Source organism: Camponotus vicinus, unplaced genomic scaffold, assembly GCF_025532165.1.
Source record: "Camponotus vicinus isolate PSW18456_S1 unplaced genomic scaffold, iyCamVici1.0 SCAF_11, whole genome shotgun sequence".
Classification (NCBI taxonomy): domain Eukaryota; kingdom Metazoa; phylum Arthropoda; class Insecta; order Hymenoptera; family Formicidae; genus Camponotus; species Camponotus vicinus.
In genome coordinates this window covers 7,196,575-7,224,226 of record NW_028141947.1, presented here as the reverse complement: position 1 = coordinate 7,224,226, position 27,652 = coordinate 7,196,575, and the positions used below count along the sequence as shown (strand labels likewise).

At 36.3% G+C, this 27,652-nt stretch overlaps 1 long non-coding RNA gene and 1 pseudogene across 1 annotated transcript in view; both read right to left on the bottom strand.

Annotated features, from left to right (window-relative positions):
* LOC145961821 (uncharacterized) overlaps positions 1-27,652 on the bottom strand; it is a 210,134-nt gene that overhangs the window by 124,377 nt on the left and 58,105 nt on the right. The window lies entirely within an intron of this gene.
* LOC145961715 (uncharacterized) lies at positions 25,157-27,605 on the bottom strand (annotated as a pseudogene).

The following is a 27,652-nucleotide window of genomic DNA, read 5'->3' as shown; positions in this document are numbered from 1 at the left end:
TTGCTGGTCCTTCATAAAGGACATCGTATCGTTGAAAATTACATGTATCCGTAGGCACGGGTTTCCAATAAGTATATCCATCGTCGGCGTCTAGACAAGAACCGGCAGCAAGATTGCATACTGTTCCTGATCTTAGTTTAACTTTTCCAGTATTTAATTGCACTGGTACGTAGGCTGATTTCAATTGATTAAATAAGGAATAAAATTTTTGTTGCGGGACGTAACATCATCATGCCCCGCCAAATAAAGAATAAGAGGGAGAAGGAAGGAAAGCTCCTTAGCGAGTGCGAGTGGCCCTGGAACGGTGCCACTTAGTACAGGGAGTCCTTCGGATCCCTGCATTCCGCGTGGCTCTGAGTGAGAGGGTGTTACTTCACCTCACGTCAGCAAGGGTTGTATTGCATCGCACGCTGGTTACGTCAATACGTAGTGTGAATAACAAAATAAATTTAGTGTACTATTCCAAATGTAGTGTTCATAAGAATATTCCACAAAAGAATGTTCCAAAAATAATAAATAATTAATTTCTGTATTCGTATCTTTCAATAATTCCTTTCACATCTATATTTTATTAATTATATCATCCCTTATTTGCCTAACCTGTCTTATTCCACCTATCCTAGCTTGTATATATCAAATTTAAATTCCTATACTTTGTTTATGCTATCTCCTGCTATACAGTGCGCGATATAACCACGCGGTATTATTTGTACTGACTATACCTTATGCCATACTGCCTCCGCAATTCTTTACAGTTAACATACTATAGATGACTTCTAGTGGGATTCCCCAGTTCAGTCCTATTCACATACTATAGATGTCTCCTAGTGGAAATCACCAGACCAGGTTCAAATGCATATACTATAGATGTCACCTAGTGAAGTTCACCAGTGGTGAGTGAAATTCACCAGGCCAGGTACAAACTCACTTAACAGCTGTCTCCCAGTGGAAATTCACCAGGCCAGGCTCCAACTCACTAGACCAAGCTTAAATTTACATACTATAAATATCACCCTATGGGGATCACTTCCTCTTATATTTGATCATTATTAATACCTATGATGATGACTGCCACAATGTCAATCACACCACTCTGCACTTTATGCTACACTAAATGTATACGTGGATATGCACGCCACGCGGCAAATGCCAACCAGCACATATCACTAGGTAACTCTACCCTTTTCTTAGTTGTTCGTCAACAAATACGTTTCAGGTTTTGCAAGTCACACAAATGAATCAATCGACACCCAAGAAGCACTTTTACTATTAATTGTCACTTCATCTCACTCTAGTATATCGACAGATTATCTGTCACGCAGCAAAGGTCACCAGAAAAATGAGGTTAGATCACCTGTGCACGCCAGATGGCAAATATCACCAGACAAATGTCACCAGCTGACTCTACTTTATTTCTGTCTAATTATTCCTCGACTAATATGTTTTAGGTCTTATCAACCCCACAAAATAAATCTAATAACGCTCAAAAACATTATTGTTGTTGCTAATAGCTGTTATTTCACCTCACTCAAGGATATTAACAAATTACCTGTTACATAAGAAATGTCACTAGAAAGTGAGATTAGTCGCCTCACCTCTCTGCCGCACGTCAATCAATAAATTTTAGGTCCTGCAATCACCCAAAATAGCTCAATCAGCACTCAGGGAACATTACTGTTGTTGCTGTTAGTTGTCATTTCATCACACTCAAGTATACTGACAGATTATCTGTCACGCGGCAAAGGTCACCAGAAAAAGTGAGGTTAGATCGCCTGTACATGCCACGTGGCAAATGTCACCAGACAAATGCCACTAGGTAGCTCCTCCTTATTTCTTAATTATTCCTCGAGTAATATGTTTAGACCTTATCAACTACGCAAAAATAGATCAATCAACACACAAAAACACTATTATTGATGCTATTAGCGATTATTTCGTCTCACTCAAGAATATTGACAGATTACCTGTCACACAACGAGTGTCACTAGAGAAGTGAGGTTATATCACTTTATTTCTCTGTTATACGTCAACTGACATGATTTGAATCTTGTCAATCACCCAAGACAAATCAAAGACACTAAAAATACACTTCTATTGTCTTAATAGATGTTTTCTCACCTCACATAAGTGTACCGACCAATTATCTGCCACGTGGCAGATGTCACTAGGGAAGTGAGGTTAGAACACCCATAAGCGATTGTCTTAATTTTAAGCGTCAATTCGCGAAAATATTCGTCAATTACTGTTTGTTGGAACACCACGCACTGATAAAAAACAAGTCTAAAGGATATTTTTCTCATCTGAGCAATATTTTTGCAATCTCACATTGCCACGTCGATATCCCTAGGGAAGGTGGAGCCAAACGACAGTTAATTGTTAATATTTAATATTAACAGCTTCCCCGGGTGAAATCCACATAGTATACGAGACACCAAAAATCACTTTTCCACAAATAGGTCTCAGAAGACTCCCCATGACGTGAAACGTCGAAAAACCGATTTTAAAATTTTCCCTCTCTAAACCGCACTTTAGTGGGACAGTTTTTGGCCGACACCCCCCCTTTTTTTTAACGATGAGGAATCCATGTTTACGGACACCCTCCGCCTCGGGGGAGGCTTCGGGTAGTGCGGCCGGATGCATCCATCCGGACCTGACTACCCGCTAAACCTCACCGGTGGCATCCTAACGTTATCGACCACCCCCCGGGAACCGCTTTCGCATTACTTCCGGGGGGGTTCGTCACACGTCTGTGCGATTACGCACGCAATCCTTGTAATAACATGGTTTTACAGACTGATCAGGCGAAACCAACGCCAGCCAGTCTAACAAACAGCTAAAAATATAATGGAGGTCCTCCGACGCCACGGTGCAATATCGGAGAACCTCACCCGCCATGACGCAGGCGTGCAATGGATTCACAGGCCTCCCGCCTGTGAGTCCCGCCCCCGCCATGACAGGCTTATCATCCTAGATAGATACAAGTATAAGAACCCAGAAACGCAAATTACACGTGGGTTGACGTACTCGATAATCGCAGTACGTAGCCGCAATTACATGCATACATGTATAGATAAATGCCAGACTAATACTAATTACAGCATTGATAATATTCACTTCGCTTCAAGGTACAATTTAAACAACTAAACTAATATAAATATACATATGTACATATTTAAACATTCACGCAGTATTATCGCTATAAGCACACCAACTATATATACAATTATAGCAATAATACGATAGACAGGCAATTAGTCAATTAATTAATTAACTATTTTTTTTTGCCTATCCATCTATCTACATACGACAATCCTATATCTATCTTACTCTACTTATATGTATATATATAACTATCTTACTCTATTTTTCATACAACTATCCTATATCTAATTATCTTACTCTACTTATATGTATATATAACTATCTTACTCTATTTTTAACCCTGCGATATTCGCAGTTCGTAAGTTCTTAGTTAGTTAACGATAGTGTATAAGTAATAACGCATCGTCCTTCTCAAGAAGATTCGATGTCAGCTGAAATAGCGGGAGAGAGAGCAGTACTCCTTTCTCTTTCTCTGATTCTCTCCTCTTCTTCTTTAGCCACCAGGATTTGAGCACAAAATTCAGCGAAGGAGAGCCAATAAGTTTCCTTCACAAGTATTATATTTATGATAAAGTCTAAGGTAATAATTACTGGGCGATCAACTTGTAACCTCTGTAGAAGTCTAGCGCGACTTTCTCTCCAAACTGGACAGCTCGTCAATGTGTGCTCCGATGTATCATCTTCATCCGCACAATGGTTACATCCTGGAGTTTCTTTCTTACCAATGCGCCACAGGAAGTGTCCAAAACTTCCGTGCCCCGTCATCATTTGGGTAGTATGGTATGATAAACCACCATATTTCCTAGCGATCCATCTTTTCATATGTGGAAGTATCGCATTAATCGTACGCTGTCCCCAGGCTCCAGGCCTTCTGAGGAGTACTTCCCATTGCCGAAACAGCAAAATGCCTTCCTCTTTTCTTATATTCTCGTCTTCTTCGTCGTTATACGCGTCTATGCGCCGCGACTCTTTAATTCTATGATAGACTCTTCTCCTTAACGAAGCTTCGAGAGTCCAAGGGGGCATGCGAGCCAGCAAAGTAGCCGCATCGAACGAAACTGTGCGGTACGCGGAGATGACACGAATTGCGATGGTACGCTGCAGCCTGCGTAGCGGTCTGGTGACCTTCTCAGCGGAAGATGACAACGCGCTCGCCCATACAGGTGCAGCGTAAGTGAAAACGGAAGTTAAGACTGCTGCGTAGAACTGACGCTTTCTTTCGCTGGGCCCACGCAAATTGGGCATTAGCCTACTCAACGCTCTGGTCATTTTATTCAATTTCTCCTCTATATACTTAAAATGGAAATGAAATTTCCATGAGCTATCAATTATAACTCCGAGATATTTAATATGCTCGCACGTTTGTATACTAATCTTACCGACCTTGATAGAGGGCATAGCATTCGGTTTCTTACTATAAAATAATACCGCTTCCGTTTTGTTTTCCGCGATCTTAAGTCCTAAATCAGTGATATGTCTAATAACTCGGGCAATTTGTATATTGACGTTAACTATAGTCGCAAAAAGTCTGTTCGAGGAGGATAAGATCATGGTATCATTGGCATAGCAGACTATTCTGCAGCCCTTTTCCAACGGGAGCCGTAAAATAGAGTCAAAGGCTATGCTCCACAGGAGCGGCCCAAGGACCGACCCCTGCGGAACACCAGCCCGGACCTGCCGCTCTTCTATTCGACCTACATCAGTTTTGTAAATAATACTTCTATGGGACAGATAACTACCCACAATTCGTCTAAGATACACGGGAAAATTCTTCTTCTCCATAGCCGCTAGTATTACCGACCACGGAATAGAGTTGAATGCGTTAGACACATCCAGTCCCACCGCGATCGCGTAACCTCCCTCAGAAATAGCCTCATTCGTATAATCTCTAACGCAATTTAACGCGTCTATCGTTGACCTAGCGACTCGAAAGCCAAACTGGTTATTGGATAATGAGTATTCCGGATTGTCGTTCATCCAACTATTTAATCTATCTGCTATAACCCTCTCAAATATCTTGCCTATATCATCTAAAAGGCAGATAGGCCGCGCTTTGATCATACCACCAGATTCAGGAGGTCCTTTGGGAATTAATACTAAGATGGCCCGTTTCCATGCAAGTGGGAAAGTTCCTTCTTTAAGACAGAGTGTAAATAACTCAGCTAAGTGACTTATAATAATTTGTGGAACACGCTTCCATATAGCTGCTTTTATATTGTCGGGACCAGACGCAGCATTCTTAATATCCCGTTTTTTCGCATATTCTTCCACCTCACGCGTAACAACGCGCAAATCTTCGCTCCATTCTTCCTGCTGGTTAGGAACCAATTTCCTGTCCACTGTATTTGGAGAAAGCGTGTCTAAAAGTTGAATCAAGACCGTTCTATCAAGTGTCTCGGATAAGGTGGGATTAGTTCGTCTAAGTTTCCCCATAACTAACTTGTAGGGTAATCCTCAAGGATCTCTATCGATAGAAGAGATAAGCTCGCTCCAAGCCTTACTTTTTGCTTTCTTAATTGCGATTTTTAATGTCTTCTTTGCCTTATAATTTAGCATGTCTGCGTCCGATTGTATGTTTTTCTGTCTATTTTTTGTGAAGCGACGACGGGCCTTTACTGTTGCTTTACGGAGGTCCGCTATTTCTTCAGACCACCAATAAACATGCTTACGACTATTCCTAGCAACTATTTTTGGGGTAGATACGTTGCATGCATCTTTCATTAATCCCATCAGCCAGTCAGTATAACGATCAGGAAACTGGGCGTTTTCCGCAGGCTTACTTGTAGCGAGAAATTCTAAAGTGGTAACGAATAATTCCTTATCCATCCGCTGAAAATTCCACCTGCTTTTATTGGTGGTTTGACCCTTATTAGATCCAAAGGAAATTTCAATATCTATATAAAGATGGTCTGATAACGACTCGAGGTCTTCTCTTACTGACCAGTTCTGTATTGAGCTCATAAAATTTGGAGTTACCCAGGTAAGGTCGATAACTGACCTACCTTGGGGTCTTACGCACGTAAAAATACCGCTTTGGTTTAAGAGGCGTAGATCATAAGAAGCAGCGAAACGTTCGAGTAAAGCTCCCCTCCTGTCAGTGACGGAAGGGTTCCAGAGACTAGATTTAGCGTTTAGATCTCCACCAATTAGTATTGGACCATTTAAAATTGTAAGATAATTTCCTAACTCATCGAGAAAGTTTTCAAAGACTGACACATTTACGTTAGGGGAGACATAGCAAGATGCTATGTTAATCTCTCTAATCTTGACTATAACAAAACCTGTACCGCTACCGATTAATTTGCAAATATTATTATTAGAAGCCTCAACATTCCACAAAATTGCGGCGAGATTGTCATTACTAGTGAACCAACGATTGATTTTTTGTACATTATTAGGTGGCTCCGAAATAATGGATAAGCCAATATTTGATTCTAAAACGCGCTGCTTAAATAGGTCGAAAGCAGGCCAACTCCTATTAAGATTTATTTGAATTAATTTAATTTTTATTAAACTATATACAGCTTATCTTGGAGCAGTTCCTCCTACTACTCTTTGAACCTTTTGCACCCTAATGGGGAAGCCTTGATTCTCTAGGCAACGTGCAGAACCGATTCTGTGCCTGGAATCTTTATGTATATCCGCACAAATTACACACGTAGGCGTCAAGTTACAATCCTTTGCGGAGTGTCCCGCTGCACCACAGCGGTAACAAGATCCGAATCTGTCAATATCAGCCTTACAATTATTACGCGCGTGACCAAATTTCCAGCAGTGGAAACACTGGATCGTCTTTTCTTCAATAATTCAAGACGAACTACTGTCCATCCTAAGACAATACTACCTTTTTCCGCAATTTTTATGGCATATTCGAGTGGACAACGTGCCCAAGCAACTCCCACTCCATCGCGCATGAAATTAATGTCCTATTGAGCTAACCTTAAGATCTCGTGGCGAACATCCACTGACCTTTTCAAGTGCATATCCAATTTCGTCTTGCGTTGTGGCAGGGTCGATTCCTCTTAACCTAATTTCTCCCATTGCAACTGGGTTACTAACTTTTGCTTCATCCTTAAGAACTTCTTCTAATGTGTTGCGCAAAGTACTCGCTAACCTCTTACCGTCAGGACCGGGCAGTTCGATGATCAATGCGCCATTCATTGCCCTACGCATGCGGACGTTTTCTATTCCTAAATTACCTAGGGACACATTTTGCTTAGCCTTATTTAAAATTTCAGCATATGTAGCTCCTTTCGGCTTTCCAGTGATCGTTACCACTGCTGGCTTACTTGTTAGCTTTCTTACCTTAGGTTGTAACCGGACAGAGTATGTAATCGCCTAAGAAGGGTGTCGACGAGTTCCGTTTACGGTCGCCAGTTGTGTTTTACCTTAACAAACAACAAGGTATAGGATAATAATCCTCCGGGGGCAGGCGTCCTTCCTCTAGGGTATGAATCCCGCTCTCGCCGGTCCACGTAGAAGTCCCTCGAGAATCTCCCTTTCGTGGTTTCCAGGTCTCGCTCGTTTTACGGCTATCTCGGGTCGACTCTCTAATCTCGCCAGGGCCAACTCTGACTCGCCAGGAAAATTGCGGAGAGGAGAACAAGGTTGTACGCGCACAAGAACAGTGACACAGAATTTAATCGTTAAATAATTCTTTAATCACTATGCACAATACAGTTATGTATAATGAGCTACAATTTCCCGAAGAATAGCACGCGGCTATCTCTCACACTCGTATCAACGCGACACTTCTTCTCGCGGATAATGCGAACGGGTTATACTTCGCAACTATCATCTACGATCTTTACACATAGAGTTTTCGTCGCGCACTGAGCTCTCGAGTTCCCGCGTCGTCGCCTCTTATACCCTCGGTCTTCGGCGGACGCCCCACCATCGGCCGTCCGGCCAACCGCCGCGACGCTCCCGCCGCGGCGCTCTCGGCCAATGGCGTCATTTGTCGGGCTGGCGTCTCCGCGATCGCCTCGCTCCTCGCGTTAATTACTGAACTGCTGTTATTAGTACTGAAACCTATGTCCTGGAGATGTTTCGCTCATTCTACATGTAATCCAGGCCTGCTTGTATTCGCCTCGAAAATCTTTCGCTTTTCTAATACTAGATGCGATTATAATGCCGATTGCTGTGTCATACATATTAAAATAATATTGTAACTTGATATATTTTATTATGCACATCTTTTGAGACTTTACGCAATAAATTAAAATTAATGTATCTTTATATGAGCTACATATGGTAATTAAATAATATTAATTATTTTTTCTATCTGCGTAATCTTCATATACGTAAGCTAAAAGTTCTCACGCTTCGCGCGCTATAAAATAACATAACCAGTATTCGCTTTACTTTAATTGATCGGAACTGACCTATAATAATTTAATGCTACGTATGGAATTATGTACGTAAAATAAAACTCGTGTATTCTTGCGTTATGCGCGAAATAAAATAATTTGACTTATTGTTTGATTAATTACAACGCAAACGATATATAATCCCTATAGTCGAAATACATAAAGAAAATTCTATTATTTCAAACAAAGTTGATATTTCTAGGAATTTACATGTAAGCTTATTACTTATGCGGAGTCCAGAGTATAGGAAATCAATTAATCAGCTTTCACTTGTCTTTTTCATAATACAATATTATTACTCGTTTTTTCCGGATGACTCTTTGCCTTTACAAAGTTTATCTTTTAGTATTTCATATACCCTTTGTGTTCCTCCGCTACTGAAATTACTTTCCACTAATTTATTATATACAGTCTTAATTACTAGCCGGGTAAACTCACGTGGCTTGAATATGCGTAATTAAATACTCTGGCTGTCTCCAGCGGCAGCTCTGGTAATTCATACAAGAGTATCGCGATTCGTTTGCCTATACCATCGGTTCGGTTGATGTTATTACCTGGTATCATCTTATTCCCGCGTGACCCGTGTATTCCAACAAGTCCGCATCTTGTATATCGTCTCTAATTAATTCTTGTTCACGCGGCGTATGTTCGACCGCGTTATTCCTTATTTAATCTGGATTGTGAGTATTGGCATGCAACTGTCGCGCGCTCCCGTTCGCATTCCATGTGTTGCCCGAATCCTATAACTAATTATGTAAAACCGAGTTCTTACTAGTTCTAACTATTTACATACAAAATTACCATGGTGATTTAGCTGTGCTGGTCGATGGTCTCGGCTCCGTTGCCGCGTTCACCGGGTCCTCGGCCGCACGTGTGGCTGTCGGTCGCAAGGTTTGGTGACCCCAATCCTTTGACCTCTATCTTTAGTATCTAATTTATTATGTAGGACACTCGAACCCGAGTCGGGTGTATCTGAATATTGATTAAATTTCGAAATTGCCCTATTACGTACGGCTAACCTCCTGTTGCCTTTATTGGAAACCATCTTCCATTCGCTAGCCATGTCAGTTTCAAAATTCTTGCCATCCTTATCAACAGTACCTTTTCTCTCCATACGAGGAGGGACTAATTGTCTGTTCTCAATAACTTTAATGTCCTTCCTGCCTGTTTTGTGTACATACTTATTACTATTATTGTCATTGCTATTATCGTAACTCTGTCTTGTCTTAGTATCATATTTCCTCTTATCTGTATCGTCTTTCTTCATAACTTCTGTTATTTCTTTTTCGCCTGGGACAGTAGATGTAGCCCAATCCATTGTATCCGGTCCATAGGGCCATTGATCGTCTACTGTTTCTTTTCTATTCATATATTCCATATCTGCGGAACATCCTGGAGTATTATGTAGATTGTAATCTGTATTTATATGTTTCGATTGTTTTATCTGCCGAGTTTGTTGTTTTTTAACCATATTTCCTGTGCTATATTTTTCGTTATCTTTTATGACCGTGTTCGATTGTGCGTAAGGACCACAACCTTCTATTAAAGCATTAACCTCTCCCTCGAGCCTAATAATGGCCCTGCGGAGGTCGTCAATTTCTTTCTCTTGTCTTTCTGCTTTCCTCTTTGCCTCTGCAAGATCCTCTTTGAGTTGGAGGTTCTGGATTTTGAGATGTGTAGCATCTCCCGAAGCTTCCAGCCTTTCTATCATTGCGCCGACTATATTGCCTGCCGTGGTTCCACAGTCCTTTAACATTCCAGCTATTCTGCCAGAAATGTTACTACAAAGGTACCTCTGTCTCTCCATTTTCGCGAGATAATCTAGACAGGCGGCACCTAACTCCGCTCCACTCATCTTTAACCATTTATCTCTAGTATAACTTATATCGAGATCCACTTTATCCCTGGACACTATTTCGGGTACACGCCTTTTTCCTTTAGTCGTGCGAATTGGATTTTTTAGGGTAATATCCTTGTACTTGCTACTTTTGGCTTTAGGCTGAATTTTAGTTTTATTTTTACTTCTCTTCCTGTTTTCGTCTTCATCAGTGTTAACGTCATCTTCAGATATCTCATACTTACTTTTATCTATTTTAGTATTTTCCTTATTCCGAGCTTTCTTATATTTAGCTGCTGACGCGTATGTTCCGCTCGACGTGCTTGAGTCGTCAGAGATAGTAACGACGCTATCGTTCGACTGTTCGCTACTCCTTGTAGAGTTGCGAATCGAAGCCATATCGTTCTCCTCATCCTCTGTTGCGCTATCCGAAATTGCATACTTACTAGTTTTATCTGTTTTACTTTGATTGATACTTTTATTCAATCTATCTATTTTCGCCATCATTTTATCCACCCTAGCGGCCACTAATTTATCAAACGTCGCTGAGACTTTGCTTTTCCCTTCCTTCTTTCCTTTGCTTCTTGTAGTCATAATTTCTTTCTCTTTTTCACGAGGGGTTGAACAAGACCTGCTCTCGGATAGTTGTTTATACTCAGCCTCAGTCTCTTTATCCAGACCTACCATTTCTATGGTCTTCTTCTTTCTCCGGAAGCGTTGTCATTAACTCGTGTGCCGCAACTACTCTAGTCTTATTAGGCCTTCGGGGAGTAGTTATTATCCCTACATCGTCCTCATTAGATTCAGGGGAGGTAGTTGCTTTCCTTTTCCCTTTTACACTATGGGTAATCTCCTCTTCTAGCCTCTTATTAGGACTGGCTTCCTGTTGTTGTTGAAGATCAGGAGCCGATTCTATATCTGCAGCAGTCGCAATCTCCTCGTGCACGCACGCTGCACCCATGCACAAGTTCCCCTCGTCGGATGACGACCGGGCGACGCCGGATACCGCGTCGCCTAGCCGGCCCGAGGTACCGAACTCCTCGGAAGTTGATTTATTTATTTGTGACATTTCCATAGAAGAATATATGTAGGTTTTATTTTGGGGTACCCCTCCCCTAGGACGGGATTCAAAACGACTACGGGTCCGCCCAACTCTTTCCGAACCCGTGATGATTTCGGGTTCGTTCGCGTGAAGAGGTGGCAAAGTCCTCCTGCTGTTGCCCGGTTGTTCATGGCACAACGATCCTCGTGAGGCATCCTCGATATGCGAATCTATGTCGTGCAGTATTTCCTTTTTATGCATAATTTCTTCGCCTAATTTACTTAAATTTAGCTCTGACTTGTCGATTTCACGAAGAATAGTATCTCTATCTAAGTTGATGTTCGCAATGTCTACTTGTGCAGAGCTTTGCATCGTAGATCCCATATTAGTTGGTATAAATGAAAGTTCGTGAGACCTATCTCGATCCACTCTTTGCCCCCGTTCTTCAGGGAAAGAAGCCGCTCTTAAAACGCTTATCTCGTGATTCAGATCTCTTTCACGCAACTTAAGTATCTCGATCCTGCGTATAAGATATTCTCGGGCTGAAGACATCAACTGCTCCTGATCAAAAAGCATACGAGACAGAGCAATACATGTACGAACGATATTTCGAGCATTCCTATTATTGCCATATAAAAATAAATCCCCGAGTTGATTCAAACTACGGGTTAGTTTGCTAAATAACTCCTCAGAAGTGGTACCGACTCGCATCAGCCCATCAATGTAGGCTTCAACGTTCAAAATCTCGCCCATCCTATCTTATCTTAAGATTCTTCGACCAGTCCTCAAGACTCCCGCAGGAAACAATCACTTACTCCTAAACGTTAATGTACTAATGATAATACAAAAATATAATAACTAATATCTATGGGCATACTTATGACTATAACCTTATGTGGTTGTGTACAGTAATTATATAAGAGTTGCATGAATTACTTAATTATTCATTATCATGGTACCAAGCTTTATCTAAACTTATATAATAATACAATAATATAGTGCGCTAAGAATAGTATAAACGAAGATGATATGGTATAAAGGACATAATTTAAACCCTACTCATTACTGGAAAATTATGCCCTAAGGTAATCAATAAGTCTGCTCGTGCTGGAAGATAAATTAGACCAGCATAAGGCTAAATCCACCAGCACGCATTCAAAACGCGCAATAGAGAACCACTGCGCAGCCAAAACACAATTCAATAGACAAAATGCAATAGTATTCTAAATTAATTAGTTATAAATATTAACCTCTCACTAGTGTACAAATAATTTTTACTAATAACTAAATTATAATATAAATAATATAAAACTAATCATAGCAAGTTCTACTTTAACGGGGGAGTTGGTTAGATCGACAGTGAGCCCATTCAATCAACGCGCATCCAAAAATGTGCTGCCTAAATATTCTGCGCAGCCAATCCGAATTTTGATATTACGTCCGGAAAGGGGGGGCAGAATGGGTGTGATTCCACCCCACGCGCATCCCCCAAGCACGCAGACCCACTGCGCAGCGGTTATATTCTGCACTTCCGGTCACTGGTTTCCTGATCCTCTCCGATTGGTGATCGCTACTAAATAGTTTTCACCGGCCTAAGCCCGTAAACCAGCCTTAATAATCAATTAAATTTAATGTAATGTTTTTTTCAACAATACTAATAATTATTATTAATATTTAATAAAGAAGGTTTAGTTTTTTGTCGAACTGACAAATAACATTATCGATAGACATTCAAAAGGATAACTTATATCAACCTTAAATTACATTATGTTATAATTATATTTAATAATAATCCTTATCCATTAAATATTAACTAATCTATGTTAAATTATATCAATACCACAGTATATACAGTAGCGCAACTCCCTGTCGGCACCTTTGATATCAGTGTTGGCCAAAATGGAGTGCGCATGCGCGAAATAAGGGAGTTGATCCAGTAACACCATCTAAACTTTTCTCTCGCTTACTCTCGTTCTTCATCTCTTTCTAACTCATCGAGGACTCAGAGAGACGCTGTTAGTGCTAACAGCGTCGATAGAATGACATTTTAGCATCTCCCTGAACGCCCTACATGTAATAATAAATAACTCAAAATAATATATTTTAATGATATATAGAAGTTAAATTATTAATAATATATTTAAAAAACAAAAAAATATAAAAAAATATAAAAGATAAATACATAATTAATTATCAATAAACAATGTTATTAATATTTATATAAAAAATAGAAAATAAAGCAATGAAAATTATATATCTTAAAATATTTTGTAATATAATGAAAAAAATTATTATTATATAACATAATACATGTACATATGTTTAAAATAAAATTATAAAATAAATGTATATATATAATTATATATGTAAATACAAATATTCTGCTGTTGAAAATCAAAAAAGAATTATTTTAAAATAAAAAAAATTTTTAAATATATAAAATATAACATTTATTTTAATATTAAATAATCTTACATACATCATATATATAGCTATATAAAAAATACACAAATATGAGTTATTTTTATAAAATAATTGTCTGTAATATAAATTAATATTTAATATTGTGACATTAAATCTATTATATATATATATATAAACAAAGCTTTTACAATATTATACTAAATAACTCACATCTATAAATTATAACATATACAGGGTGACCCATTTTAACTTAGGCAGCCAAATAACTCGAAAAATAAGCAAGATAGAGAAAAATGTTTTAGACAAAAGTTGTATGGTTTCGAGGGGGCCATAAGATGGTATCATTGGTTTGACCTTGAAGAGTCATTTGAAGGTCACGTGAAGGTCACTTCAATTTTTTTAAATGGAACATCCTATATATTTTTGTACATTCTTGTAGCTCATCTCGAGAGCTTTCCAAAACACTATAATTAAGTACTTTTTTGTTAAGTACTTTTTGAGTTATGAGGCTTGAAATAATTTCTTAATTTTACATAAACCGTAAAATATCTTGTAAAATATTCATTTTTCGATTATCTTACCTTAATACTTTTATGTACAAAATAGTGAGAGGAATCAATTGGTGTAAAGAAAACACATAGTTGTTTTTAAGAAAAAATATGGAATTGTTAATTGCAAATTACATATTTTTTCTTCAAAACAACTATGTGTTTTTTTTACACCAGTTGATTCCTCTCATTATTTTGTACGTAAAAGTATTAAGGTAAGATAATCGAAAAATGAATATTTTACAAGATATTTTACGGTTTATGTAAAATTAAGAAATTATTTCAAGCCTCATAACTCAAAAAGTACTTAACGAAAAGGTACTTAATTATAGTGTTTTGGAAAGCTCTCGAGATAAGCTACAAGAATATGCAATGACAAATAGTAGGTTCCATTTAAGAAATTGAAGGTGACCTTCATGTGACCTTCAAATAACTCTTCAAGGTCAAACCAATTATGGCCCCCTCGAAACCAAACAACTTTTGTCTGAAACATTTTTCTCTAAAATGCTTTGTTTCCGAAATAATTGCGTGCGTTAATTAAAATGGCTCACCCTGTATATATATATATATATATATATATATATATATATATATATATATAAATAGAAGACACCTAGAGAAATTTAAAAATGTATATTTATATATCGCCGTATAAAACAATGCAAAATATTTTATCGTAAAATGCAATTAAAAGAATAAAATATGCAATAAAATTACAAAAAGAAAATCACACTTGGTTAATTAAAAACATTCAGAATTATATATAGATCAAGCATGTGTGAGAAAACAGTTAAGGTTAAACAGTTAAAAAAATCACACAGAACACTCTGATTAGTAAAAAAAACACTCTAATTAGTAACACCTTAGTAAACATGCATAAATTATTAAGTGCGTATAAAAATAAGACTGTAATAAAAGAAAGTACATGGAACAGAATTAAGTTTTATAAGTGTGAAACATTAAGAAGTTTCCTATTTTTTTTTTGAAATTCCTTTACACGCTTTATTATGTTGCGACAATGTGTAATAGATACGCATGCGGAAAAACAGTTTTATAAGAAAAGTTGTAGGAAAATTTGGACACGGTGATTGAAAAGTTACATTTTGAGCAAATTTTAATAAATAACCACCAATACCTTTTTGGAAACAATTATTTTCAAAATTTTTTACGAATATTTCTTCTAACTGATATATAAATAAACAAAAATTATTACTAGGTATGTTTAAATTACCAAAATCACTTGCTTCATTATTATAGGCTCGAAAAGAACAATATAATGTAAAATCATCTAGAACAGTCTTATTTTCATTTACATATTTTATACACACATCGCACGAATGTATTTCTGTACATTTTTTTATTAAATATCCACATACATATTTAAATGCATTTTCTTCTGGCAGATCCATTGAACGATAATCATGTACTGGAATATCTAAAATAACTTTTTTCGTCGGCGATGGGACAAACTCCGATACAGATTCTACATTATTAATATTATACGCTTGTAATATATTAAGCATTTCATCTTTATCTTCTGCACAGTTTTGTGTATCTGAATGTTTAAAATATCTTGAATAATTAAAAAGTTTTTTAAAAGCGCGTGAAAATTGTATTGGTGTCGGATTTACAGAATTTCCACCTTGTTGTCGAACGGAACCAAAGAAATTTTCAAGGCAATCTTGATTTAATTGACGCGTTCGGAGATAAGGAAAATTTAGATTCTTTAATATTTTCCAAAGTTCTATTGTACTTTTAATTGTGATCTGCCAGCAATCAAGGCATTTAACTTTTACATTAAAACCGTTTTCCTTAACAACTTTTATAGATTTTATAAAATGTGACATTTCTTCTAAAAATTCTATTTGTTTTTTGCTTCCAGTAAAAACTTTTGCATGCTCTTTAGGCGTATTCAAAGATGAAGAATTTAACATATCAAATAATTTGTCAAAATGATCAATTAAATCTATAGTTCCAACTGCTTTACTTGGAAGGAAACCAGAAGACATTTGTGTGCACATACCTGCAGCTACACAATGACTAAATATTTGGACAGCAAGTTTAACTTTCATTTTCAAAAAATTATTAGGTTGAATATGACAATGAGTTAATTTAGGAGCAGATTTCATCCATTGTTTGCTGTCTCTTTTATAAAATTCCACAATATCAGTCCATGAAGCTATTTTATTATTAAATCTAAAGTTATATAGTAATAACATATTTCTCAATGCTTTGATTAAATGTGGAGTATCAAAAAAATAAACAATTTTTTCTTCTTGAACCGAAAATATAGAATTTTCTGTAGAAATGCCTAATTCGCGAGATAGTTGCATGAAATTTGATCCCATGTCTGTTACAAACGCAAGCACCATAGCACCAGAATTTTTTAATTTAATTATGACTTCAAAAATTAAATCTTTTACGATTTTACTTAGGCATGCAGTTTCCACAAAACAATAGCAAACGGGGCTTTTCCAGTCACCTGCAATACTACGTGCCATTAAAACTAAAACATTTTTTGCAGGAATGAATGATTTATTGTTTCCCGTATCTTCAAATCCTATAATCTCATCCCGTGATACATTATAAAATAAATGAGATTTTAAACTCATTTCATCTGCACATAGTATGCAATAGCGCTCTATCAATGGTAACGAATTCATTTTCATTGCAAGAGCGTCAAAAACTTTGTTATTTATACCGGGCACAATATTCCACGTATTCGTAAATAAATGCAAAGAACGCACAAAAGGCAAGGCAATTGATTCTTTTAATTGTCTATAACTTCGCGGACTTGAAAAATATATTGATAACGCAAATTTTTTGAATTCGGGATCATATCTTATTCCACGTTTGCTTTTGATTTGTTTATCAATTTGTGCAGATAATAATCTCACAAAATTTGTGGGTAATAACTTACAGCCTAATTCCTGTAAAGTTTCATGCTCGTCCTCTTCTTTCTTTGATGCAATTTTTGTCTGCTTCTTTCTCTTCATTCTTCTAATTGTTTCTCGCAGCGTTTTGTTTTGCGCTTTCAATTTCATTATCTTCATGCGCAATTTTCTTTTTCGAGGACTATTTTCTGTCAGCTGGATTGATGATTTGTTCGATGTACTTGATGTATTCTTATAATATTCCCAAATATATTAGATATTAAGAATAATAAAAACAAATAGAAAAAATAAATTATATTACCCAGATAGGAAAATTTTACAATAATTGTTGTAATGTGATTCTGCGAAACGCAATGTTTTCCTAAAAAAGAATTTTCTAAATATAAGTTAGAAATACTGAAAAAATTGTTAACAAAATTATTTATAAATAATTTTGAAATAGTAATTTTGAAATGTATATGTATATCTCAAGCATACATCTTCAAATTTCTTTATGAAATTTTCATTTAAAAATACATGAATAATAATTGTATCATTTTATGCTGTAACAATTTTCACAATAATTACAAAATTAGTTTTTAAAATGTATTCAGCAATAAATATGCTAAGACGAGTCTCTCTACAATTACATTAGCATTAATTTTAGGTATCAATTTTACAAAGATTGCTACATGTTACAATAATTAAATTTAGAATCAATGATTTCAAAATTTAAATTTAGAATTCTAATATAATATAACGTACTTTACATTTTAAAATTAAAATTATGCTAAAATTTTTCTACAAGTTTTCCTATCTAGGTAGTTAAATAATTAAATGTTAGCACATTTTGTTATTTAGTAGAAGAATCTGTATTAAAAACAGAATATGCTTACATTTTTGAAGCACGTTCTAAATTCTGACCATAATGTTTTACAGAAATATATGTGTGCAGATATAAAGATAATTCAATCTCTATCAGTATAAAAAAACAATAGCAAGATAATAGACTATTATAATAATATATTAGCTTGCTATTGTTTTTTATCTATTATTATATAATAGTATATTTTACAATATTTTTTATCTATTATTATATAACAATCTATTATAATGTTCTATTATAAAAAGACAAAATTATGTTCTTCCTATTATAAATAGTACATAATAGTCTTCTAATAATTTTTTGTAATCTGTTTTCATTTTCTTTGTACTGATAAATATATTGAATTGTATGCATATATATTTATTTGTAAGAAAATATTTAGTAAAATAATATGGCATTATTATAAAAAAGATTCAATATACAGGGTGAGCCATTTTAATTAACGCACGCAATTATTTCGGAAACAGCATTTTAGAGAAAAATGTTTCAGACAAAAGTTGTTTGGTTTCGAGGGGGCCATAAGATGGTATCATTGGTTTGACCTTGAAGAGGTGTAAAAAAAACACATAGTTGTTTTGAAGAAAAAATATGTAATTTGCAATTAATAATTCCATATTTTTCCTTAAAAACAACTATGTGTTTTCTTTACACCAATTGATTCCTCTCATTATTTTGTACATAAAAGTATTAAGGTAAGATAATCGAAAAATGAATATTTTACAAGATATTTTACGGTTTATGTAAAATTAAGAAATTATTTCAAGCCTCATAACTCAAAAAGTACTTAACAAAAAAGTACTTAATTATAGTGTTTTGGAAAGCTCTCGAGATAAGCTACAAGAATATGCAATGACAAATAGTAGGTTCCATTTAAGAAATTGAAGGTGACTTTCATGTGACCTTCAAATAACTCTTCAAAGTCAAACCAATGATACCATCTTATGGCCCCCTCGAAACCATAAAACTTTTGTCTGAAACATTTTTCTCTAAAATGCTTTGTTTCCGAAATAATTGCGTGCGTTAATTAAAATGGCTCACCCTGTATATAAAAAATGTTATATAAATATATAAAGCTTACTCATTTCTTTTTTCTTGTTGAGTATCTGTCTCAATGTTTTGTACTTCTTGTTCCTGTATTTCTTCATTGTTTTGCTGTTCTGCCGTCTTTTTACTTATTTCTATTTCTTGAATCGCAGTCAAAGTTTCTTTTTCCATACTTGATGACATATCAACTGCATCGCTGTAAAATAATTATTTTATTTTTTATATATAAAATATTGTATTCTGTGCAATAGAAAACAAATTCATTTCAAATATGTATTTTCACAGGTAATAATAAGTAATCTAATATTTAAAAAATTTTTACAACTTACTTTTGATTAAGAGACGATCTACAAAATGTTGGTATGGCATCTGGGTGAAGACGAGCTCTGATGTTGTTAGTTTTGTACCACTTTTCTTCAAAGTGCAAGTTGCACAAATTTGATTTGCGTATTGTGGACCTTTTGCCTCAGGATCCACTCTTCCACACGCTTTCACCCATTGCAACCATCTGTATGTATATTATAAATTTATCAATGCAAGAAAATAGAATAAATTATATAATAAAATATATTATAATTAAAAATGTGTTAAAATGATTGAAATGATATCATACCTGTCATGCTCTTTTGGAAATTTAAAAAAATGTCTTCTTTCCAAATTTGCATTTTCAATATTGCATTTTGAAATTGCACAATAAAATTTCTTCAAACTCATCTTGCTCATCTATTTTTCTTCAATCTTCTTACCGCAATACACCTGAAACAAAGCTAAGATCAAAGTGTTTTTTCCTTTCAAGAGAATTGAAGATCTGTATAATATTTATACAGATCAACTATCCTCCCTTAGGATACTTCTTCGACTTCTAAATTTGTCACTGTCACTGTCACTATCACTGTCACTTTCACTATCACTATCACTCAATCACTATATCACTTTATCACTCTATCACTCGCTTTATCATCGCTTAATCGCTTTATAATCGCTGAGCCGCTTTTTTATCAACAATGATAAATTGGCGCGAATGACATGTAAAAGTCATTTAATACGCGATATACTTAGATAGGCATTTAAACTGGGTATTTAAATGTATGAGAGAGAACGAAAAACGAAAGAGTAAGCGAGAGAGAAGTTTAGATGGCGTTACTGTATCAACTCCCTTATTTCGCGCATGCGCAGTCCATTTTGGCCAACACAAAATCGGGAGAGTTGCGCTACTGTATATACTGTGTCAATACCACACAGTAACTATTATAGAAACGCAAGGAGAATACATTACAGTTCGTCTGTTTTTCAGATTTACGAACATACGCATGTGATCGCGCCCTAAGCTTTAGTCTAAAGGCTTCCTCTCTTTCATACACAATATAGTTTAAGTCGCCTGTCAAAACATCATATTGCGCACACCTTTCAGAGAGCAATTCTAATCATTAACTATTTGTTATTAACAATTAATGACGAGATAACAATATTCTGATAATCATTAACCCTTTTTTATTTGTAGGAGCCAAGAGAATATCAGGGAAGAAGCATAAATGCTATAAGCGCGTCACAGAGCTAGGTATGAACAAATCGATCTATCGATTATATCATACATTTACAACATTTACAACAATTAATGACGAGTATGTTAACATGTACGTATATTAATCCACGCCTCAATACTCAATCAGCTGGAAGAAAGTACAGAGGATCAGTCACACATCCAGTATTGTTATAAGATTGTTATAAACATATACGCATTATAACATATGTAGGTATGCTACTTGTTTAAGTAATTTATATTAATGAATTATAGAATTCCATATAAATAAGTGCTCAGTTACATATAATGCTCACGCAAATGTGAAATAATTTGCATAGGCTAACCTTGGTTATGACAAGATCTCACTGCGACAATCTTCAAGAATAAAGGCCTACGTCGTTTATGTTGCTATACGCAAGGAGTCATATAACGTATAACAATTCCAACCAAATTTATTAGCATGATAATACCTCATACAACTGTGCAAGTATATAAATTGTGATTAATATCTATCTTCTGTCTGTTTGTAATACTATGTATATACAATTCAAAGTCAGAATTAGTATATAGAATGAGTTAAATTAGTATATAATTAATATGAGATTATAAAAATTAATACAGTCCCGTAGATATCTAGGTTATTGTTGCGGTCGAGTAGACAACAACTAAAGTATAGTTCTAGTTTTAATTCTAAGTGCAATATCAAAAAGAATATAAGCTTATAAGCTTATAATGCTTATGACTATTCATTTATGATTATATATATGACGCAACTATGTTTATGATTTCAGAATACAATGTTATGCAATGCATTTCCAACAAGAATGATCAATAGATTCATCCAACTCTATATCTGCATTCAAATGTCGTGGACCAGCTAAACAATTAAACTGATAATTTTAAGACTCTAGTTAGTTGACGTTCATATAAATTGTAAGTACATAAGCTGTACATTGATATTTACATAACATGGATTATCCATGCTCATCTAAATTTGCAATATTGTATGATACGGTATAAAGTTGGTAGTTGAAAACTAAACCATTTATATAAGTTACACTACATAAATTAGCCTAATATCACCGTGTATCTTAAATCATTATTACAATCAATTGTGCGACAAATAGTATTAATCTGATAAGCTATATATCAGGAAGGACTGATAAACTTCCTAATATTTACGACCATTCGACTCAATTTATAATTATATGATCCAATAAATGTTCCAGTATAATAGAAAATAGACTTCAAGATTTATGACCACACAGCTTAATTATTATGTATTTATGATCCACGACTAATTATTTATAATTTCGAGATGTTATAATGTGTAATTTCATTTCATCTCAAAAACAGTGGTCAAATTGATTCCCAAAAATTCAAATCGATAACTACATACAGCAATGATCAAAAATAGATTCATAACTATCCTTAAGTCGCATATATATAGTTTAAGTATACAATAATGTATTCAGCTCAATAGTGTTCCATTAACGGAAAATAGACTGTATCTTCCAATTATTGTAAAGTTATACAATAATAGTTTTAAGTCGATAATAATATATACTATTTGTATACAAGCCAATTTATATACTATTAGTATTATCACGTTAATATTCCGTATCCGTACAACAATCAGTTAGATCGGAATTTTAATATTAATCGAATAAGTATTGCACTATACAAGAGTATAAACCTTATAATATTTACGGTTATTAGGCTATATATTAACATATACAGGGTGGACCATTTTAACCTTTAATGGAGAATAACTAATAGTTGTTTTTAAGAAAAAATATGTAATTTGCAATTAACAATTCCACATTTTTTCTTAAAAACTATGTGTTTTCTTTACACCAATTGATTCCTCTCATTATTTTGTACATAAAAGTATTAAGGTAAGATAATCGAAAAATGAATATTTTACAAGATATTTTACGGTTTATGTAAAATTAAGAAATTATTTCAAGCCTCATAACTCAAAAAGTACTTAACGAAAAGGTACTTAATTATAGTGTTTTGGAAAGCTCTCGAGATAAGCTACAAGGATATGCAATGACAAATAGTAGGTTCCATTTAAGAAATTGAAGGTGACCTTCATGTGACCTTCAAATAACTCTTCAAGGTCAAACCAATCATACCATCTTATGGCCCCCTCGAAACCAAACAACTTTTGTCTGAAACATTTTTCTCTCCCGGGCTTGGTTTTCGAGTTATTCTCCATTAAAGGTTAAAATGGTCCACCCTGTATATATATCATAACTGAGTTTCACACTTTCAGAATTCAGAATTATGCAATTACATATACAACAGGAATAATATCCAGTTGATTCGTCCAAGTCCATATGGACATCTAAATGAGACGGGCAACTTAAGAATCAAAATAGATATAAAACTCAAGTTAGATTATTCAATTATACATCTGTGAGTATACTCGTCATAAATCAATCTTAATATTATCGAAGTAACATAGACTTAACTGTGATTTTCTGCTGTTCGTGATATTTCAATGCATAGTCTGTTAGTGCGACAACTATATCCTTCTAATGAACATTTTAACTTTTTAATTTAAAATGTATATTCTATAATATATGTTATAATGTATGTTATAATATATGCAATCACGCAGTTCCGCTAGTATGTATGCACATATGTACACATATAACATGCTGTAATTTATAATTTCAGCACGCTATGCTACACAACTGTATTTGCAACATGGATAACAGTCAATTGGGTTCCTCGAATCTACTTATACTTCAAAGTGAATTAACAGTCAGTTGGATTCCTTCAAATCCACATACACTTCAAAGTATATAGATTAGTTAATTAATCGTCTAAATGAGTTCAATCTCTAATAAATCAATTAACTGTGCATTTATAAGTATAGAACTAAATTATAGAAATAAAATCTAATTGACACAGTTGATTATAATTTAATTATAATTATTAATTTCATGTGTATCAGAATAACGTAGGACGCTATATTGATTATATAATAATCCTGCATAACGCTAACTTAAAAGAAATTTTTATAATTCTTTCAATTCTTCTATCATAGAGAAATATAACTAACATTATATTAATTTCTCACTTAATATTTATTAAAATAAATGTAGATTTAAAGTTCAAAATCCAAAATTATGCCTTCTTGATTTATGATTCATAATCAATCAACATGTGTTAGTTGGTGTATCGAACAATAGAGAAATTGTATCTGGTAGTAACTATGTAATATCACCGTATGTATATTAATTTCTCACTTAATATTCATTAAAGTAAATGTAGATTTAAAGTTCAAAAACCAGAAGTTATACCTTCACTTAAATTATGATTCACTAATCAAACAACATATGTTAGTTGATGTATCCAACAATAAAGAAATTGTATCTGGTAATGCCTATATAGTGTCACCATGTGTAGCAGATAAAATACACAACACCAATAATATTGGTTTAAAATACATCTAGTACATTATTTGTTGCCTACGTTATAAGTAGTTAATTAGTAGTAATGTTTTATTGATCCCCTTAGGGCTACAATCTTCTTACAATTCTCTTAACCTAGGATTCTTAGCCTAACTCTTAACCTAACTTATTACTAATTAAGCTGCCGTGAGTTACCTACTCACGCCAGCTTTCGCACACACCACACGCCTCGCCGCGGACTTCCGTTTCCTCTTGCTTACCTTTCTATTCATTTACTTATCCCTTCATAATTCGTCTACCCCCCCTCCTCTCTCTCCTCTCACCACTACTCTCCCCCCTCTCACACTCTCTTCCCCTCTCTCTCACCTCCTCACTCACTCCTCTCCTCCCTTACCACCCCTACACCCCCTTTTCTCCTTACTCTTTCTAACTCCCTCATCCACCCCTCTCCCTCTCCTTCCTCTCCTAACACCCACCCCACCGCTTCCTGCCAACTACCCCCTCCATCCGCCCATTCTCTACACTCTTCCCATACATGCTCCCACGTCTCCCCTTCCCACCCGCATAACCTACATTTCCTTTTCTCTTCTTCCTCCCAGTATTTTCCTTCCTTCACTTCATTTCCCAGTCTAAATCTCGCCACCCTCTGCCATTTGCTTTCCCCCCAGTCCTTCTTTAAGTACTCCGGTATCCCCTTCCCTTTCACCTTTCCATACCACTTGCTATACCTTGATTCTCTTATTTTCCCCCATCTCTCCTTTCTCTGCTTCTCCTTATCCTTGCCTTCTAACTCCCCAAACCATCCTTCTCCCTCCCCTCTTCTTCCTTCCACTTCCTCTATTTCCATCCCTCTGTTTTCAAAGAATGCCCTCCTCTCCTTCTCCCACTCCTCATCCCCCCTCCCCATCCTGACCTTTTCCCTCATTTTCTTCCAGCACCTTCTAGCCAGCACACTCCCCTTACCTTCCTCCAATCTTTTTTCAAATCCCCATGCCCGTCGCCCTGCTCTTCCCCTCAACTTTTCTCTCTGCAGTTCCTCTCTTACTAAGTAACCTGGCGTTCCTCTGTCCACTCCTAACACTCATCTCAAATACCTCTCCTCCAATTTCTCCATTCCTTCTCTCTCCCTCCATCCCCACACCTCTACTCCGTATCCTAACACCGTCCATACTAACTTATCAAACATCCACAATCTTCTTCCCCAATCTATCCCAAATCTTCTTTTCCCTATTCCCCATACCTGCCCCATTACTACTGCTGCCCTTCTCACCCTCTCCTTTACGTGCGCTTCCTGTCCTCCATTTTTTTGTAGCGTATACCCTAAATACTGAAATCGTTTCACCTCCTCAATTACCTTTCCTTTCCACCGCCAATCACTTTTCTTTATCCTCCCTCCCCCCTTCCTAAATCTCATAATTTTTGTTTTATTCGGATTTAATTCCAATTTCTTCCTCTCTAAATACCCCTCTAATCTTTCCATCATGCTCCTCATTTCCTCTTCCTTCTCCGCCATCAATACTACGTCATCCGCATACGCCAATGTGTATATTATTCTCTCCCCCAGTTTAACCCCTCCCCATTTTACCCTCCCCATTTCCTCTTCCAGATCCGCCAATACTATATTAAACAACAATGGACTTAACGGACACCCCTGCCTCACCCCCCTTGCTGTCCAAAAACTTTCCCCTATCTCCGTTCCTACCCTAACCCTACTCCTTGTCTCCCTCACTATCTCCTCCACCCTTTCTATCAATCCCTCCCTAACTCCCCTTTCCCTCATTGCCTCTACCATCACCCCCCTATCCACCGAATCGAATGCCGCTTTCAGGTCTATGAACATAGCCACCAGCCTTCCTTTCTTTCTGCTCAGCTGCCTATTCACCAAATAATTAATTATGTATATATTATCCATAGTCCCCATCCCCTTTCTGAATCCCGTCTGATTTTCCGACAATACCCTCTTATCCTCCATTTCACTCCTCAGCCTTTCCGCTAAAACTGTTACATATACTTTGTAAATCGCTGGCATTGATGTGACTCCTCTATATTCCTCTGCCCTCACCCCCTCCCCCTTATTTCTAATTGGTACTATTACCCCCTCCTTCCATCTTTCTGGCCATCCCTCTCCCTTCCACACCCTATTACAAAACCCCCACACCCACTCCTCCATTCCTTCTCCTCCATATTTCCATGCCTCACTTGGTAGCTCATCTATCCCTGCTGCCTTCCCATCCTTTAACATCCTTATAACTTTTCTCACTTCCTCCATACTTAATTCTTCCTCCTCTTCCCTCTCTTCTTTTCCCCTCTCCCTTTTCCCTCCCCTAACTACTCTCCTTTCCACTCCCCCAATAACCTCATAAAATGCTCCTTCCACTCCTCCATCTCTATCCCATCGTTTATTCCTTTCCTCTTTTTTCTTTCTCTATTGATAATCTCCCATACCTCGCTTTCTCCTCTTGCCTCTGCCACTTGCTTCTCCCACCTATCGTTTCCCTCTTTCTTTTTCAATTCACATAGTGCCTTGTATTCCCTCTTTATTTTCCTGTATTCCCCCCATTCCCTCCCTTTCTCCTCCATCCTCTTAGCTCCCTTCTTACCTCCTTCTTTTTCTCAATACATTCCTCGTCCCACCATCCCCCTTTTCCCTTAGTTCCTCCCTTTAGCACCCTTTCCGTTTTCCTTATCGCTTCCTTTACTTTACTCTCCATCTCCTCCCATTCCTCTCCTATTTCTTTTTCCCCCATTTCCACCCTTCCCAGCTTACTCCTGAACACTTTGCAACCCTCCTCGTTCCATACTCCCCTATTACTCCTATACTTTTTTTCCTTTCCTTTTCCTCTTTTTTCCCCTCCCCTTATCCATACCTCCAACGGATGGTGGTCTGACTCTACTCTGTCTCCCACCCTCATTCTCTCCACTCTTTCCTTTACATCTTCCTCACCCAATACATAGTCTATTACCGTATTTCCCCTTCCCCCTGTAAAAGTAAATTCCCCTTCCTCATCCCCTCTCACATTTCCATTAAATATTCCCCATCCTCTTTCCTCTAAAAAATCCACCAATTTTCTTCCTTCCCCGTTTATTTTTCTATCCTTTGACTGCCTCTTTTCCCTCTCCCCTCCTTTTCCTTCTTCTTCCTCCACTATCCCCACTCCCCCTCCTTCCCTCCCCGTCCTTGCATTAAAATCTCCCCCCACTATTGTTTTTATTCCTTCCTCTTTTTCCCCTATCCAAAACTCCAGCTTCTGTAACATTCTATCTATCCCTCCACTTGCGTATACCCCTACAATTTTCCATTTTTCCCTCCCCTGCCTTACCTCTCCCACTATGATCCCCTCCTCCTTAACTTCCATCTTTATTCCCTTTTCCGTTAATTCCCTTCTAATTCCCATTAGCATTCCTCCCATTGCTCTTCCCCTCTTGTTCTTTCTACTTGCTAACTGCACCCCCCACTCATATCCTCTTGGTAGCCTTTCTTTTATCTTCTCCCATCCCTTTTCGTCCACCCACGTTTCTGATAATATCATTACGTCCCATTCCCTCAAATCCCTCCAAAAATTCCTGTCTTTATCTC